General features: G+C 45.5%; 1 long non-coding RNA gene and 1 pseudogene across 1 annotated transcript; both read left to right on the top strand.

Moving 5' to 3' along the window:
* Positions 1–36: 36 nt before the first annotated feature.
* On the top strand, positions 37–3,887 carry LOC111090164. The gene is made up of 3 exons (XR_005371075.1): positions 37–360; positions 754–873; positions 3,405–3,887. It is a non-coding gene; the product is annotated as an uncharacterized LOC111090164 (long non-coding RNA).
* A 13,426-nt stretch (positions 3,888–17,313) lies between these two features.
* LOC607834 lies at positions 17,314–18,505 on the top strand (annotated as a pseudogene).
* The last annotated feature ends 1,159 nt before the right edge of the window (positions 18,506–19,664 follow it).

Below are 19,664 nucleotides of genomic sequence, written 5' to 3'. Positions count from 1 at the left end.
ATTGGCCAGGTTTATAGTTCCCTATCTACAGTTAGGGATGTGGTAAGTTCTACCACAGCCAAAGTAGATGGATACTGCAGATTTGGGGGCTGGGTGGTTCCCAAAGGAAGGGATGCCAGGCAGAAAAAAAAAAAAACACATGTCCATATGAACAGATTTGATGGGATTTGGCCCACCCGCAGCTCTTTCTGGGTTGTAATGAATGGTGATTTGATGTGATAGAAATAGGGTCAAGGAGCCAGGAAACCTGGAATTAGCTATACGTTTTTGCTACTACCTGTGGGAGCTCTCTGAGCTTCAGACACCTTATTTATCAAAGGGAAAGATTAATCATCACCTTACCTACCTCGGATGATTCTGGTAAGAGATTATGAATGTAAAAGTGCTTGCTGAAAATAAAATGTCATGCAAATATACCTCATATCAAATAAAAATAAAACTAGGAAATCATATGTGTTCCCCATTGTGGTTTTGTCTGAGCACCCCCTGCAGTAGTCAAATGGAAAAATCAGTGCTGTGGATCTGAGGCTTCCACCCTGCTTAAATTTGGCTCAGCCTAAGCTGTCTATTTTAATTGTGCTGGAAGTCATATTGAACTGTTGTCCTCAGGAAGCAGGAAAGGGTGGTGGCCATAATCACTGCTAAAAGTTGAAAATGGTACTGACATCACACATGCTGGTGTCCTTCTAGGAAAATTTGTATCCTGTCTGTCTTTGCCTTCCATCTAATTAACAAGTCTGTGACCTTCCCCAGCACAGGAATGACCCACAGTCCAATATGAAGCAGCAGGAAGCACTGAAGTGGATCCAGGCAGCCATGGAATTGCGATCCTGCTGAATCCCAGTTCAGGGCAGGGCCAGAGAAAGAAGCCAGGTATGGAGGCTCTCTGAGAAGCTGAGGTCTTCTGCTTGAAAAATTTGTTTGGAAATAGCCATACGCAGGCAGGGAATTATGCATGGGGCCTGTCTTTCACTCAGGAAACCTGCACTAATTGTTCTCCACCAACAACATAGACTAGTTTGTGCTTTGCATTGAACAGAAGGCAAGACTTTCACAGATACCCCTGCTCACACCTCACCAGAAGATGGAAGGAGATGGGGTGCCCAGCCAAAGGAAGTTACAACGAGCCTTAAACCAGGGAATGTTCACGTGTACAACTGTCTGCAGAGTGGTGATTTGAGAGATGTACCTACCAACTCACAAAATGCACCCCTTACCCCTTCAAGCCCACCACCACCTTACCCCTTCAAGCCCATTCATTCAAAGGTATTACAGGTATTCCCCCCAATATCTGAAAGTAGGATGTTCCTATGAAACCTTTTGTAAGAGGAAATGGTGTAAAGCGAAACAAACCAAGAAAACTCCCCAGAAATTCAATTACCATTGATAATTTTGAACATTCTCGGATCCTGAAAATATCCTATCTTGGGCTTTTCTGATACCTTAGGACACATCTAGCTAATGAATGCACAAAATAAGTCAAGATAAGCACAGTTGTTCATAAGCACATAGTTCAAGCTCTGGTGGCTTGATGCTGAGATGCTCAGGTGACTCCTGGGGGAAAGGAGTTCGGCCCAGGGAGTGCACTGCCTCACTAGTGGCTGCTGCCAAACAGATGCTGAATGCTATTTTTTATTTTGCTTTCTACCTTCATTCATAAAAGCAAACATAATCTGAATTTCCTTCAGTTAGTGAAAACGGGTCTTTTGTAAAAGTGAAGTGGCATAAAGCGAACTTTCTAAAAGCAGGGGATACCAATATCTCTGAAAAGGCCTGTTACATGTAAATATGGGGAGACAGTAGGATAGTTGAGGAAAGGACTAGCAAATCCATTAAATTATTATCTTTCAAGAACAGTAATCGGTGGGGGCCAGAATGAGAGCACCGGATATTTGAGGGAAATGAAGTCTTGAAGATAATTTTGGCCCGTCTCTGAGGCTGGGCATTATGTATTAAAAATTATTTAAAATGCATCACTGCAAACTCTCACTTCTCCACGCACTTGGTCACGTCTGACCTCATGTCTTGATTTGAACAAAGAGGACAAGACAGCAGCCTTCATCTGTCATTTTGACCACGGATTTTGCTAAATGATTGTTTATATCTTAGTGCCCCGTTGGAGACTTCTGAGTTTGAGAGTCCCTGGCTGGAACTGGTTTTCGGTGCAAATCAGTAAAAATAAAATCTGAGTTTTGTTGATTTCCAGATGGCATCTGTTAACGTTACCACGGCTGCCTCAGGAACACTTTGGAGCTTATTTTGTCCTCCTAAATAAGGGCAGCTTCCCTCCATTTTGTGCTGTTTAGATTCTTCGTGGCCTGTTGTTTTGCTCTTTCTTAGCAATTCTTTTGCCTCTGATTAGTGACTAGAACTGTATTTGCTGACTGTCAAGTCACTGCTTTCATTGGCGGTGGCGCCCCCATTCAGAGAATCCGTATTACCTCATGACATATGGCACAGTGCACACTTTGAAAGCTAAGAACTGGAAAGTTTCTCTTTTGGCAACGTTTCCCCCAGTCGCCCAGGCAATTTCCACATGCAACACTTTCCATACTCATTGAGCGCAGAGATTAGAAGGTTTGAAATAAAAGACTCTCAGGTTTGTGGGGCTGGCTGGAAACAGCCATGTCCACCAGACGCCAATGTAACTGGTCGGTCCAAAGCATCATTCGATGCAGGGGAATTCAGGGGGCTCATGTCTCATCACATAGGTCGCCTTAATAGCAGATGTCCCCCTCCAACACACCCTCCCCCCAGGCTGACATTTAGCCCAGTTATAAAATCAAGCAATGAGACGGGCAGCTTTTGTAACAGTAGGACTTCTGCTACTGAAAAGGAATGCAACCAGCAATGTTGCTGAGAGAAAGACAAGAATTATCACTGGGATGGGTGTCTCTGTAGCCAGGGCAGCAGGGTAGAATCTTGGCACTGCGGCCCAATGGCAGTCACAGACAGACCTCTGGGGGGCATGCAGCAACAGGAGAGCCAAGTCAATTTATTTGGGAGTGCGCTGAGCTCTAGTCAAGCCAAAAGAGGCCAGAGCATGTATCAAACAGCCTCCACTTTACCCGAGAAGGCCATCAGAGCAACCAGGAAGACACAGGAAAGTTCACTAAATCTCCCAGGACACCAAGGATGCATCTGAGGGCCTCCTTCTAGTAAGTCACAAGGGGCTCTTCCCCTATGACTCAGACGCTATCTTAGGGTGAGATGGAGGAGGAGAATTTTTATCCATGAAAGACTGAACTCTACTCAAAGGGGACTGTTTAAATTATTGAAGCTTTAAACTAAGTTGGACAGTTAGTTACTTTCTCCTCCTTCTAACCAGTGGGGGTGAGGAGGACTGAGGAGGAAGGCTAGCAAAGTTACAGACAAAATAAAGTCATTGTACCTTCTCTCCACAGCCCTGCTGCAGTGTGGATTGATTCTGTCATCCTGCAACAGGAAAAGCAGGTCTGACCCCTCTGTTCCTTGGCTCCTGTTCCTACACCCTCACCGGGAAACAGAACCCTCTGGGCTTTTGCTCTCTCCCAGATCTTCCCTGTTGATGACTGGCCGTGATATCACTCAGTCCACTGCCAGAGATTTGGGCTCTTGGGCTCTTCTGTCCCTCACTTGCACTTGCTGCGATTTGCTCACACATTTGGTGTTTGCTTATTTCCCCTCTGCACATTCTCTTCCCAAATCTTGTCCCTTGGGGAGTTCTTTGGTCTCTTCCACTGTTCCAAGGGGGCAGGGCCAGACCTACAACTCAGACTGACCCCACAGTCATGAACGTGAATGCAGAGAGAAATCCTCGAGAAGTGTCACAAAGCTACAGGCAGACGGACAAATGGCAGGCTCTTTTAGGACATCTCAGTTAGAAAGGGTATTTAAAATTAAGCCAACAAGAGGGGCACCTGGGTGGCTCAGTGGTTGAGCATCTGCCTTTGGCTCAGGTTATGATCCCAGGGTCCTGGGATGGAGTCCCACATTGGGCTCCCTGCAGGGAGCCTGCTTTTCCTTCTGCCTGTGTCTCTGCCTCTCTCTGTGTGTCTCTCATGGATAAATAAATAAATAAATAAATATATAAATAAAAATCTTAAAAAAAAAATAAGCCAACACTAGACCTAGAATTAAGGCCATGAAAAGAAGAAAAGCCTATTATGTTTCTAAAGATTCGCTGCTAAGGACAGTGGCCCCTCCTTAACCACATCTCCAGTACTCTATCCCTCCCTGGCATACTGTCCTTCCTTTCTTTTTGCACATTTTGTTCCTAAGGACTCTTAATAAAAATAGTAACGATAGCGAACACTTACTGAGCACTTACTATGCGCGGGCTCTGTGTTAAGTGCTTGTCACATGAAGCCACATAATATCATCTGAGGTTGAAAAAATACTTAGGATTGAAAAATAAGCAGAGGAAACTGTGGTGGGGGGTGTGGGAAGGCAGACGGAAGTTGCTGGGTTGGAATATGAGCAAGACACATACTCACACACAATGATGCTGGACTCTCCTCCTTTCTAGCTAATTTCCAGACTTTTCTATCTCCTTTGTTGCCAAAATCCTCCACATTGTGGCCGACACTCAATGCCTCCATCTCCTATTCCCTTAACCGCTGACTTCCGCCCCCACAATTCTATTGAAACTTCTCTTGTCAAGGTCACTATGACTTTCTTCTGGCCAAATACAATGGTTTTTTTCCTTAGCCCTCATCCTTTCTGACCCCATGGTAAAATTTAATATTGTTAGTTACCCACCTCCTGCACAGGCTTCCTTACCTTCTTCTTTCCTGCTTGCTCCTTTGCTGGAGCAAATCTGATGATGCAGATTCTGCAAGGGCTCCTTTCACTTAGACATCCCCTGGCTCCTGGATTCAACTAGCAGATATCTGTGTGACTCCCAAATTTACCTTTCCAGCCCAGACCCTGTCTCGATGCTGCTGGGTGCTCTTTTTTTTTTTTTTTTTTAAGATTTTATTTATTTATTCATGAGAGACACAGAGAGAGAGGCAGAGACATAGGCAGAGGGAGAATCAGGCTCCCTGTGAGGAGGCTCACAGGGAGGAGCCTGATGTAGAACTCTATCCCAGGACCCCGGATCACGACCTGAGCCAAAGGCAGACGCTCAACCACTGAGCCACCCAGATGCACCCTCCTGAATACTCCTATGGTTACCCCACACCCTCCATGTCCCTCGAATCAGTTTCTCTTCCAAACATACCCATTTCCAAGTCTGTCTAAGGCAAATACAAGCCCAAATCTTACTCTTCCCCCATTTCCATTCTGCACACCCAGACCACTTTGCTGCTGCTTCTAAACACCTCTCCCTCTGACCCTCTCTCCCTCTCCCTCCGCTTGCCTAGTTCAGACTCCTCTCACCTCACACCCTCTTCTTACAGGGGCCTTCTAGCTTTTATCAGAGCTTCTACCTCTCCTCACCCCATTATTTTCCTAAAACATTTCATTGAAAAGGAGTTTTTGTTGTGGCACTTGGCTCAGTGAGTAGAGCATACAACTCCATCTCCCCACATTAAGTGTAGAGATAGCCTTTTTAAAAAGTAGTGTTTGGGGGGCACTCAGGTGATTCAGTTGGGTGAACATCAGCCTTCGGCTCAGCTTATGATCTAGAGTTCTGGGATCAAGCCCTACTTCAGGCTCCCTGCTCAGAGGGAAGTCTGCTTCTCCCTCTCCCTCTGCCTGCAGCTCCCCCTGCTTGTGCTCTCTCTCTCCCTCTCAATCAAATAAATAAGAATAAAATCTATTTAAAAAATAAAAGGCAGTTTTTGTTAACACCTTTAAATAATCTTTGATCTAGAGATTCTACTTGTAGAAATCTACCCTAAGGATAGGGCGCCTGGATGGCTCAGTTGGTTGGGTGTCTGACTCTTGATTTCAACTGGGGTCATGGTCTCAGTGTCCTGAGATCCAGCCCTGCTTCTGGCTCCATGCTCAACAGGGAGTCTGCTGGAGATTCTCTCTCCCTCTCTGCCTCTCCTCCACTCGCCTGTGTGCACTTTCTCTCTCAAATAAATAAATCTTTTTTAAAAAAGATTTTATTTGTTTATTCATGAGAGACACAGAAAGAGAGAAGCAGAGACACAGGCAGAGGGAGAAGTAGGCTCCCTGTGGGAGCTCCATGTGGAACTTGATCCCAGGACCCTGGGATCACGACCTGAGCCAAAGGCAGACGCTCAACCACTAAGCCACCCAGGCACCCCTAAAATAAATAAATTTTTTTTAAGATTTTATTTATTTATTCATGAGAGACACAGAGAGAGAGAGAGAGAGGCAGAGACACAGGCAGAGGGAGAAGCAGGCTCCACGTACGGAGCCCAACATGGAACTCGATCCTGGGTCTCTAGGATCATGCCCGGGGCTGAAGGTGGCACTAAACCGCTGAGCCACCCGGGCTGCCCTAAATCTTTTTTTTTTTTTTTTTTAAAGGACCATGCTACTCTTGATCTCAGGGTCATGAGTTAGAGCCTCATACTGGGTTGTAAAGATTACTTAAATAAATAAACCTAAAAAAAAAAGAATCTTACTTAGAATGGATATTGGATGTTATGGAGAAACGTTCACCCTATATTGTTAAATGAAAAATGCAGGCTACAAACCGGGATATACACCATGACACCCATCTCAACCCACTCTCCTCCTTGCTCATTACATCTTAAAAACATTCCTTTTCTTCAGTTCTAGTAAGCTCTTTCCTTCCCCAGTGCCTTTGCACATGTCAGGAAAAAACACAAAAGCCTTTGAAAGGAGAGAAAAAGAATTCGTGGGTGTCCTGACTAGCTTACCTATCCTGGTTATCTCCCTCTTTCATTTTCTGTGAGGCTAGTTTATAAGTCTGAAAGCTGTAGATAACTGAGAGTAGTGTGAATGATTATTTCCATGTGCTAGTAAATTCTGTCCAGGGGAGGGGCAACTGATTTCCTTCACCCAACTTGGCATCTATGTATATATATCCTTGGCATTCTCCTATGAAACATCTGTAACATCTTAATGGTTATCTCATTAATTGAGTTAAAAGAAACAACTTTTGGCATACGTTCATTTTATATTTGTATGATTTACCTTTTTATTTATTTATTTTATTTTTAAGAGATTTTATTTTTTTTATTTGAGAGAGAGAGCACACACATTAGTAGGGGGAACGGGGGAGAGAGAGAGGAAGTATCAGCTGGGAGCCTGATACAGGGCTCCATCCCAGGACCCATCCCAGGACACAGAGATCATGACCTGAGCCGAAGGCAGACACTTAAGTAACTGAGCCACCTGGGTGTGCCTCATTTACCTTTTTAAAAACTCTATTCCCTAACACATACCTGCCTCTTATACTCTCTCTCATCTCTTCACCTGTCCAACCCCTACCCACTCTTCAGTCCTGGTGTAAAGGTCATAGCCCCAGAAAAGCCTCCCTATTCAAGATCGGGTCTTCCATTATTCTCTTCTGTATCCATGCCTTCCTAGTGCTTGTTACAAGTGTATAATTATATATTCTGTACGTTTACATATGACTGGGAGTCAAATTATCTGTGATTTAAATTTTCTTCTTTATATTTTTCTTTATTTTACAAATTTTCCATAATGAATATGTACACTTTTATAATTTTTTAAATGTTATCTTTAATCACTACTTTCAAAAGAAAAAAAAGAACCACAGCATATTTACTGTCAATTGCCTCTTGCATCTCCAGTGAAGTCTCCCTACTCCAGCTCCTCTTGCCCACCCAGGTTGCTCCCTTACACAAACCCCTGCTGCAATCATATTCTGTTCTACACAATCATACTTACTAAAGCATTCAGTAACAATATAATGAGAAACTAACAGTGTACAGCAGTTCTAGAAGCCGCACACACACACGTGTGTGCGTGTGTGCGTGTGTGTGTGATGAGACTCTAAGAAAGGTAAATTGTGCTTCCTACTCTGGAGGGGTTTATAAGTCACAGGGTAAGACAGGACAAATTAAATCACAATGTGAGATATTCTTTAATGAAGTCCCAAGCTCAACCTAAATGTTTAGGCTCGAGCTCACTGAGGGCCAGAATGATCACATGGCCTTCTATTATGCTCTTGGCCTTGCATGTTTGCTAGCCTTGTGTGTTGAACTAGAACTCGGCCTCACAGAAGCCAGGACTGTTTTGGCTTCTTTAACATGACCCACAGGACTGAACACAGCCCAGACACATGGCAGAGGCTCTTGTTCACGGGCTCATCTGTTGTCCATGATGACTGGCTGGGTCAAGTTATGGCACTTAGCTTATCTGGGAAATGGAAGTTTCATGGATACAGCAGCCCAGAGTCCAGACAACAAGAGTGTCTCCAGGAAGGGGGGCCTTTGCTGAAGCAGAAGCTGGAAGCCAATCACCTTCCCACATGTGGGTGGGATCCTTATTCTCTAGTCTAGTCATGAGGGTGTCAACTGTTGGAAAACAACTTGCTTACGACTCTAGTTCGGAATATTCAGGGCAGGGCTCTGCCATCATGCTGTTTTTTTTACATCATGTAGAACATGAGTCTTCTTGGGGGCCTTCCTGAAAATGTCTCCACTCTCCACAGTGGAACTGCTGGTAGGGAGACAACCCTGGCCACTTGCATGCTGGCGTTTGCAGAATAGCCTGTGACAGAATCAACGGACATGGGGGTTAGGGATTGAAGAGAGGGTTACTTTTTCATCATAGTGGTCAACATGTTGCATGCCCTGCTTCTCCCAGAAGCCTTTAGAAACTGGCTTTAAAATGTTTCTTAACCTTTGACTTCAAACTAGTTTGCTACCTCCTACATCCTTCCTCACCCTCCCACCCTCCCTGCCCTTAAGCTCCCCGTCTGCACAATCTGACCTTCCTTGTGAAATAAGACACCAACCCTGTAGTAGCTCTCTCTTTTTCTCCCTCAGTTTTTCGAGGCATCCCATCCCTTAAGACTGACGTCAAAGGAGTCTTATATCATTCCCCAAATTCCCTCCGATGCTGCTTTCAGCAAAGAGTCCTGGGGAGGGTGGATCAGGATCTAAACCGGTGTGGCAGTGATTCTGGTCGGGATGGGCGCCGCCCGTCAGGATGCTGGGCAGGGAAGACAGAGGGGCTGGGTGGTGGCCGGGAAGGGCGGCCAGGGTCCTGAGGAGCAGACTCCGAGGTGCAGTCGGAGAGCCAGTGCCCTCGCTGTCTCTGGAACACTGGGGGGTCGTTTCTTCCTGAATGTGAAAATCTGGAGTCCCACAGACGCAGCCAGATGTGGGCCGGAGTGCCAGGGCAATTGTACTCCCCACTCACAGAGCAGCCTTTCATCTGAGTCCAGGAAAGGATAAAAAATTGTCATGTAAGTCCTGCAACTTGGCTGCGACGATTTCCACGCATGCATGGGGGCCGCATTGGTCTGCCTCTCCCGGCGGATCCTTGGCTCTCAGAGCCGTTTGGCGCGGGCAGCGCTGGTGGCTCCCTGTGGGCCTCCCTGCGGGTCGGCTCCGGGCCTGTGTCCCCAAGCCTGATTAGCGCAGCCCGGCTTGGCCCAAAGACGCCTGGGGGGGATTTGAGTCGTTCTAACAGTCTAATTGACTGATCACTTTTATTTCGCCTGTGCTGTTGACTTCCTGTTTACTGCTCCTTCCAGCTTAGACGAAGCCATTTGCAGCCACATGATGTTTTAAGGTTCCCTTCATTCAGCGAGAGCCAAGAGACAAAACTGCAGTCCCCCTGACAAAACAAAAGAGGCAATGGCTCCAGAGAGCAGGCTCTGGGGACCGGCTGAGTCCTGCGTTGCGGGGGTGGCAGCCGACCACTTTGCCCTGCGATGTGATGATTGCCAGTCATTATGCCTGTCTGGTAGAGGGGGAGGCCGAGTGAGAAACAACAACAGTCAAAGGGAGATCAGTGACTCCCGGGGACTAAAGAACCGTGCAGACAAAACAACCACCACCACCACCACCCAAATCCCCTGCGCTCGGTTTAGAGTTCATAGCCAGGAGGATAAACACCACTTAATTTGCCTCTGATTGCCATTTGGAGATGATAAAAATTTAACTGTTGCTGGAAGAAAAGTTTCCACGGAAATCGCAAGATCCTCCATTGAGAACATTTGTGAATTCCTCCTCAGCCGTCTCCTGAACCTCAGCTCACAACTGAACTCCGGAACATCTACTCCACAGGCAGCTTGGGTTTGGTGTTTTACAACAAGGCCGGGATTCTCCAACCAGGGTGATTTCACCCCTCCCTTCCCCCCAGGACATTTGGTGAAGTCCATAGACATTTTGGGTTGTCACAACAGTGTGTGTGTATGTGTGTGTGTGTGTGTCGGGGAGAGGGCTGTGAGTACTATTGGTGACTAGTGTGCAGAGGTCCAGGATGCAGTTAAGCATTCTATGATGCCCAGGACAGGCCCTCCACAACAAAACATTTGTGTACATTGAGAAACACCAGCAATAAGGTATCTGAAAAGCAGAAAGGAACAGAGATGTATTTGCTCTACATTCTAACTTTCTACCTGGACAAAGATGGGGTACAGGCAGGGAATCCATCCTTTCTGGAAACACAGAGCTGACATCTACAGAGCTGGTGTTACAGGCTTCATGTGATCAGAATGTCTTGTGGGCCTTCTGGAATCTGCGTGAAGGTGAAGATGAAGGTGTGGGCTCTCATCACCACCTTCTAGGGTCTGACCAAGTCGGGGAGGCATCCACGCGTGTGCAGCCACTGCCCCCTAGGGGAAGACACGCGCCCTTGGCGTGGGTTTCTGTTTCCAAGGCAGCCACCAGCTCTCAGCCCCCTTCTTCCTTCTAGCAGTATACAGGAAAAAACCCTCATTTTCTGGTTAGGAGTGATGGTTTCAAGCCCCAATTCTTACACTGGGTTAGAGGCCAAGCCTCTAACCTCTCTTAGCCCCATTCACCATCTTGGGACGTCCCAGGAAGCATTAAAGCATTACAAAAATAAATGAACCCGGCTGCTGTCCCTACAGAATTATAAAGTCAGAGGTGTTCAACTACCAACCAAATAGTTATGGAGGGCCTGTCATATGCCACGCTCTCTTATAATTGCTGAGTATATAAAGTAGACACTACAAAGTCCATTTTTTTGGGGGGGGGAGATAATAAACAATCAGCAAATAAGATAAGATGTGATTTCCCAGAGTGTTCATTGCTAGAGGATGGCTGAGGTGGGAGGAGGCCACCCCTGCAGTCAGCCAGGACAGTCAGGGAAGGCCTTTCTGTGGCTGAGACCTAGTAGGAAGTGACCTTATGAACAGCCCTACCCTTAGACCAAGGCTGCAGGGGTCCCTGCCCAGGGCCCCCTGAATTGGACCACACTGATCGTTCTCCTTACTTAACACTGGATCCCAGCGACATGCTTTTCCACCTCTGCTCCTACATACAAACTAGTACAGAGAGGATGGGCATGCAGAAATGCTTAGGTAAGAGAAAGGACAAATTAATTAATGTGTTAAACCCTGCTTCTCTGATAGCATCAATGCAATAGATTGTTGCGCAAAGAGTCATTTCCCCGGGGTGGCTAGGTGGCACATTTCCTTGAGCGACTTACTCTTGGCTCAGGTGCTGATCTCAGGGTCCTGGGATCAAGTCCTATGTGGTGCTCTGCGTTCACTGTAGAGTTGGTTTTAGATTATCTTTCTCTCTCTCCCTATGCCCATCCCATTCATGCTGTCTCCTTCTCACTATAAAATAAGTTTTTAAAATCTTTTTTAAAAAAGGAATTGTTTTCCAGAGAGTTTCTGAGTGTTTTTGTTTTATTTTATTTTATTTTGCTTTTTGTGTTTGGGAGACGCTCATAGATTACAGCAGTATTTGCAACATTTGCACTTGGTTTGGGAGGAACATTTTACAAAGTTAAATAATTTATATTTCTCTTAAATTCATATATGTTTGTCTAGATGCAAGATGCTTGAAGTGTACCAATTCTTTACCCTAACAACCCCATGGACATTGAACACTAATAATGAGAATCATATTTTAATAAGAATATTTAATATAATTTATTAAATTTTCCAAAAAACTTCAGCTCTATTTAAATAATTCTAATTTTAAAATTTCACACTCACTAATTATAACATGCATTTGTTTACTTTAAAATAATTTTGCATGTTGGAAAAAAGGAACTTTTGGAAAGCATATGGGAAAATCATTTTAATTTTTAATTGTTTATATTGTACCTTCAGCTATAGTTCTTTTTCATTCTTTTTTTTTAAGATTTTATTTATCTGAGAGAAAGTGAACATGTGAGAGAGAGAATACAAGCAGGGGGAGGGGCAAAGGGAGAGGGAGAAGAAGACCCCGCTGAATAGGGAGCCTGACAACTTGGGACTTGATCCCAGGACCCTGAGATCATGACCTGAGTTCAAGGAAGACTGAGCCACCCAGGCACCCCTCAGCTGTGTCTTTATTTTTTTTTATTTTTTTTTAATTTTTATTTATTCATGATAGTCACACAGAGAGAGAGAGGGGGGCAGAGACACAGGCAGAGGGAGAAGCAGGCTCCATGCACCGGGAGCCCGATGTGGGATTCGATCCCGGGTCTCCAGGATCACGCCCTGGGTCAAAGGCAGGCGCCAAACCGCTGCGCCACCCAGGGATCCCTCAGCTGTGTCTTTAATGATAATATATTCAAGTTTTGTACACTTTGAGAACAATAACATTTAAAAAATATTTTATATCATTCATCTCAATTGAACAGAAATTATTTGAAAATGATTACATTAGTGATTTCACTTAAATGAAAGCAAAGAGTGAATTTCTATGGAATAAATATGTAACAAGTTATGAATAACATATGTCTCTACTTTGTTACAATATCACCAACCAGCCAACAGAACACTCAAATATGAGAATAATAATTACATTCAATTGTCATGTATAGTTTGCTAATTTATAGTCATAAAAACCATAAACTTACACATATTTTTCAATTTCATCATTATGAAGGCATTTGTCATGGTTAAGAGGAGAGAACATATCCTACCTAACAGTTCTTAGTGGTATGGGGGCCCCCATTTGTGCCCTTACCCTGGGCCCCAATCATGCCAGGGCTGGGCCTATGTATGAAGATCTGGGGGAAGAGGCAGTAACAGGTTCAAAGGCCCTGAAACAGTGAATGTTTGACATATTGGAGGGATATAAAGGTCAGCGTGGCTGCAGCCTGGAAGGTAAGGTTGGGGAGGTGGGCAGGGACTTCAGATCCTCCTCTAGTGGCAGTGAGAAACCATTGGAGATGAAGATGGTTCTGGCAGCCATAAAAGAGAATGATGTCCAGGGAGCACAAGAATAGAGGCAGGCACCCAACTGGGAAGCTGAAGCTTTAGTCCCAGCAAGATGACAGTGATTTTGGCCTGAGTTCTCACAGTGAGAAGTGGTCAGACCAGGGCTATGTTTACAAATGGATTGCGTGTTAAAGATGAGGGAGGGAGAGAATGATTTCCAGGGCTTTGGTTTGAGCAGCTGGTGTGTGATGGCGGGAAGCCCAGTGAGGGGCATGGGAAGGTGGAGAATACCTTGTATTTGGGACAGAAGTTCTGCTTTTGTAGAAGTGCTTGCATTACTGATAACTAACCAAGTTGGAGAAATTTTACTAGCGTACCTTCTTACACTCTGTCCACAAGTCTCACACTGGGGGTTATTAGCCAGCTGCCGTCAGAGCTGTCCCATTCTAGTTGCCCATCAACCACCGCCGCAAGGTTTTGACAGGATAGCTGAGGTGTCACCACTAAATTTCTATCGGCCTCAAAATTCTCTGATTTTAAGGTAACAAAAGCGAGACCCAGAAATCTTTGAATTTTAAAAGACTTTTTAAAGATAGAAGAGGAATCCATCTGTAATGATAGAAACGTTGGCATGGCACTGCTCCAGTTGTCCACCACCCACCTTGCTAGCTAGCATCCTGACCCCCGATCCTTGTCTCCACACATACTTGGGGCACATTTACATCTGTGTCTTGTTTTCAGAATGAGCACATAGGAGGTGCTCAAATGTATCTTTGTCATATGAATGAGTGATATGAATGCATCAGTAGGGATTATGTGCTGTGTTTCCTCCTGAGCTTTCTCTTATTTGCCAGACCCCAAATCTGATTGGCTTGGGTGCCAAGGAGGAGAGTCCTGGAGGACCCTTCACAACGTTGTGCTTTAGTGCTTTAGACACCTCCTTTCATCCCCACAGCACCCTTGCAATCAGTATTGCAGATCTATGAGCTCTTACCCAAAAGCCAGGTATGCTGCAGGATTCCGATTGTTTTCGGATTTTAGGAAGCTAACTCTGCATATTATACCTTTTATTATATCACACCCCCGGTGGGCAGGGAGGGGGGCACTTTGTAATTAAACAGAGAAACCCTTTTGCAGCGAAATGTAAGAATATTTACACTAAGTAGGAAAATATATAATAACTTCAGGTCACTTTAGGTCAGGTCTTGCTGCCAAGTGAGTTATGAAATGCTTCTGGTTTTCTGAGTGTGGGAGTTTGGAAACGTGGACAAGAGATTCTGGACCTGGGAAACCCTCACTTTTTGGATGAGGTAGCTGAGGTCCAGAGAGACGAAATAGCGTGCCCAAGATCACACTGTACTAAGTAAGGCAAAGAGTCCGGATTAGGATACGGCTGCTCTTTCTATGGCATAATTCCGGGCTGTCCTGTCTGCCGCTCAATGGAACGGAGTAAATGGCAGCCACTCTTGGGGTTTAGCTCCAATACTGAAGACCAAGTTTGGGAAGAGTTTTCTTTCTGGAACAGCAATACCTCCATCTACTGGACAGATGCAAGAATGACATCTGACCCACTGGGAAAAATGAAGTTTCTTGGACTGGTCATGGATTCTAAAGAAGAGCAGCTGAATTGTCTTTCTCTTCTCTATCCATGCATATCATATTTTAGGGAAAGAAAGCTGCTTCTACATTACCCCTACATATTCCATCCTTTAAAATAAAACAACAGGGGCGCTTAAGAGGCTCAGTCGGTTAAGTGTCAGACTTTTGATTTCAGCCCAGGTCTTGATCTCAAGATCATAAGTTCAAGTTTGGCTTTGGAACTGGGTGTGGCATCTGCTTAAGAAAAAAATTCTAAAATTCTAAAACAAAATAAAACAACAACAGCAATAATAATGAAACCTCTTCCACCACTCGCCAGGAATTCTAGAGTGAAAGTACCAGTGTCCATTCTCAATACTTCCAGAACATCGCTTCTAAAACATGACATTCTCTTGCTTCAAACTTTTCGGTGGCTTCCATCGATTATGGAAGTGATTCCACAGGTCTTCTTGTTACCACACCTGCCATTCTAGCCAATCCCCACACCGTTCACTCGTTGTCTCAATGGGGTCCTTATAATATCTGTATTTCCCATTATAACACCTGGAACTGCCAACATTTATTTGTTTGCTTGCTTCCTCTGCCAGACTTTTGGTTTCTGCACCTTTAAGGGTACCCAGAATAAGTAGAAGTTTGATCATTTTTGAGAGATGAAAAATCCGAGTGAAGTTATTACAATAGCTTAAGGTAATCAAACATTTATTAATTAAATGCGCACACAGTAATCAGACAGTAATTTTTTCCTAAGTTTCAGGATAATCACACTTTTAAAATCCTTTTCCCAAATATGAATTTTGGCAGAAGACAGAATGGGAAAAGCTTGGGAACATTGGTTTTCTTAAGGAAAGCAGATTGTCGAAGAATCAAAATATGCAGAATAATTTGCTCCTGTAAGAAATGATTCTTTCCTTGAGTCTCCAGTATCATATTTTTCTTTTCTGAGTGTCTTGGGTTTCTCAGAATAAAACCTCAAAATGAATTAGCCAAGGAAATAAGAAACTGGACTTGGAATACAGTGGAATACAGCACTTTGCAGGGTCGGGTAGGTTACAAAATAAAACAGATACAGTTACTTTTTTTCCAGGTACGTGTATTGTTTTGCAATAGCTTTATTTAGATATCATTCATGGACCGTAAATTCACCTATTTAGAATATACAATTCAATGGTTTTTAATATATTCACAAAGTTGTGCAACCGCTGCCACCATTAATTTTAGAACATTCTCCTCAGCCCCTAAAGAAACCCTGTAGTTTTTAAAAAGATTTTATCTATTTGAGAGATAGTGAGTGAGAGGGAGAAAGTGCACACGTGAGGGGCAGAGGCAGAGGGAGAGGAAGAAGCAGACTCTCCGCTGAGCAGGGAGCCCAACGCGAGACTCAATCCCAGGACTCTCAGATCATGACCTGAGGCAAAGGCAGATGTTTAACCAACTGAGTCACCTAGGCACCCCAAAACCCTGTGGTTTTAACTATCAACCCCAGCAACACCACCTCCCCAGCCTTTGGCAACCACTTATTTACTCTCTGTCTCTTAAGATTTACCCATTCTGTATAGGTCACCTAACTGAAATCATATCCTATGTGGTGTTTTATGTCTGGTTGCTTTTGCTTAGCCTAGTATATTCAGAGTTCACCGAGGCCGTAGCACGTGTCAGGACTTATTTCTTTTTATGAATATTATTCTATTGTTATAGCTATATCAACTTTGTTTATCCACTCATTAGTTAAACATTTGGGTCATTTCCATCAGCAGCTATAATGCATACTGCTGATGTAAGTACTCGTGTACAGATTTCTGTGTGGACACGTTTTCATTTCTCTCCGGTATATACCTAGGAGTAGAATTGTTGCATCCAATGTTACAGATATGTCTCTTTCCTCCCCCTACTAGATTACAAACAACCCCAGGGCAGAGTTTGAGGCATTTGTCTCCTGGCCCAGACTATGTACATAGACATTCATTAAATGTTCATTGCCTGGAATGAATAAGTGGATGATATTTGCAGTTCTAACATGGAGCATGGGGATTTGGACGACTGGACAGACAGCATGAATAAAATGAATCTTTTCAAAAAACTCAAATCATGAAAATTCTTCTTTTTTTTAATTACAGGCAATCTTGACAATGACAAGTAGAATTGCAAAATATACTTCTCAGAACCCCAGCATCCCTTCTATAAAATGAGAGAAACTGAATCTTATGGAGTTGTTGTCTTAAAATTGTTTTCCATCTGAGGAGACCTCAAATGGCTGGCACCCAACCTAACACTATATAGCTGGTTAAATTCAGTATGATCTCTCACCTACAAACCAATCCCAGCTTCGGCCTTTTGTGAAATCTTGTCTAGCTTTAACCTTGAAAAGATGGGGTTTTCATTTCACCTTCAGCTCTGTCTTTTGCTGCCCATAAAATTATTAGGCGTCTGTCTACATTCATGATATCAAAGCTGTTAGTTTAGCAAGCGGAAAGAGGTGACTGACTAAGCTAGTGACTCTTGCTCTCAGGTAAGAATCAGAAATGCCGATCTTGAAACGGGAGGTGGAGCAGAGCTGCCTGGGAGCGACCGAGCGGGCCACCGCCGCTGCCATGAACCCCAAATATGACTACCTATTTAAGCTGCTTTTGATTGGTGATTCGGGTATGGGCAAGTCATGCCTGCTTCTGCAGTTTGCTGATGACACATACACGGAGAGCTACATCAGCACCATCAGGGTGGACTTCAAGATCCGAACCATCCAGCTGGATGGCAAAACCATCAAATTCAGATCTGGGACACAGCTGGTCAGGAGCGGTTCCAGACCATCACTTCTAACTACTACCGGGGGGCTCATGCCATCATTGTGGTGTACGATGTCACCGACCAGGAATCCTAGGCCAACGTGAAGCAGTGGCTACCCGAGACTGACTGCTATGCCAGTGAGAACATCAATAAACTCCTGGTAGGCAATAAGAGCGACCTCACCACCAAGAAGGTGGTGGACAACACCATAGCCAAGGAGTTCGCAGATTCTCTGGGCATCCCCTTCCTGGAAACAAGTGCCAAGGATGCTGCCAATGTTGAGCAGGCATTCATGACCATGGCTGCTGAGATCAAGAAGCGGATGGGGCCTGGGGCAGCCTCAGGGGGTGAGCGGCCCAATCTCAAGATCAACAGCACCCCTGTGATGCCGGCTAGTGGCGGCTATTCTAGGAGGGGCACCTAGGGTGGGACAGGAGGGGACACCTTCTCCAGGTGATGCTCCTGGAGGGGACAAGAGGTGCCCCCCTCTCCTGGGGCATTTGAGTCTGCGGCTTTGGGGTGTCCTGGGCTCCCCATCTCCCTCTGGCCCATCTGCCTGCTGCCCTGAGCCCTGGTTTTGTCAAGGTCCCCAAGGGAGGACACCCAGGACCTTTGACTGGGGTGGGGATGTGGGCTTGCTCTGCTGCTGCCTCTAAGTAACTTTAAAAGATACCCCACCACACACCTTTCTTTGAGATGAGGGCTCCTCTTTCCCTCCTTTGCCCCCCTATGTATGCTCAGTGGGTTTCTCTCATCCTTTTCCATCTCCACCCCACCTCTTCCCCAAGAGCTGGGAGCCTCCCTGGCCTCTATAGTCCCTGGCTGCAGTCAGCGTCAGGGGCCAGGAATGGGACCAGGGGATCCAGGACCCAGGATCCAGGGCCCTGGGCTGGACCTCAGGAAGGGCATGGGGGCCACAGGGGCCCAGCAGCCCACCTTTTCCTCTCCTCCCTGACTCCTCCCTGCCCCTTCCATACTCACAGCTCCAGCTGTCCAGCTGCAGTGGAGTCTGAGCACATCTAGAGCAGGTGGGCGGGCAGCCATGCTGGGCCTGTGCCTTGAGCCCAGAGGGAGCCTACTCTTGCCACCCCCTGCCATGCCAGAGCCAGGCCCATGTGTTGCCTGTCCACCATGCCCCTCCCCAAGGCAGGCAGAGGCGGAAGGCCCACTGTGCCAGAGGCCGGGCATCAGCCTTAACCCTCACTCTGCCAGCATCTCTTCCCTTTCCCTGAGGCAGCACATCTGGCTTATTCTCTTCCTTCTGTTTGGAGCCTATGAGGGCAGGTCCTCATACCCTGTCACTATTTCTCCTCTGGGGAATGTGGGTGCAAATCCAGGGTTGGGGGCCTCTCCCTTCACCCCCTCCCACCCAGGATCCTAGCCCCATGCCCTCTGGCATAGCTTCTTCCTGCAGAAAAACAAACTTTTGGTCTCTACCTGAGAAGCCATGTCCCTTATGCTATCTCTTGTCTGTCCCACTTGTGCCCTGCCCTCCAGCTTGTATTTAAGTCCCTGCGGTGCCCCTCACTCCCAGGTTCCCCTCAGGTGTCATGTCAGGCATTTTGCAAGGAAAAGCCACTTGGGGAAAGACAAAGGACAAAAAATAAATTTCCACTGGCCCTTGGGTGAGCCAAGGGTTTTTGCAAGGGGAAAAAAAAAAAGAATTAGAAATGCCACCCTACTGGGGTACCTTGGGTGGCACAGTTGGGTTAAGCATCTGACTCTTGGTTTCGGTTGGGTCTGATCTCAGGGTCATGAGATGGAGCCCCCGCATGGGAGTCCAAGCTCAGTGCAGAATCTGCTTGAGTTTCTCCCTCCCTTTGCCCCTATGGCCCACTCTATCGTTCTCTTTTTCTCTCTCAAATAAATAAGTATTTTTTAAATGCCACTCCACCAGTTCTGCTTGGCAACATTCCCCCATCTCTGTGGTGAGTTGTGTCCACCACACTGCACACTCCATATCTGGGGAATTAGACTCTTGCCCTCATTGAGGGGAATGGTCAGTCTTTTTAGAACATAGTTTGTCTATTGTTTAGATGTCAAATAGACTCAGTCTGTCTATGTCCTTTCAGAGTGTGATTCTTGAGGTCGT

This window comes from Canis lupus, chromosome 16, assembly GCF_011100685.1.
Source record: "Canis lupus familiaris isolate Mischka breed German Shepherd chromosome 16, alternate assembly UU_Cfam_GSD_1.0, whole genome shotgun sequence".
Classification (NCBI taxonomy): Eukaryota; Metazoa; Chordata; class Mammalia; order Carnivora; family Canidae; genus Canis; species Canis lupus.
This window is presented reverse-complemented; position numbering and strand designations above follow the sequence as displayed.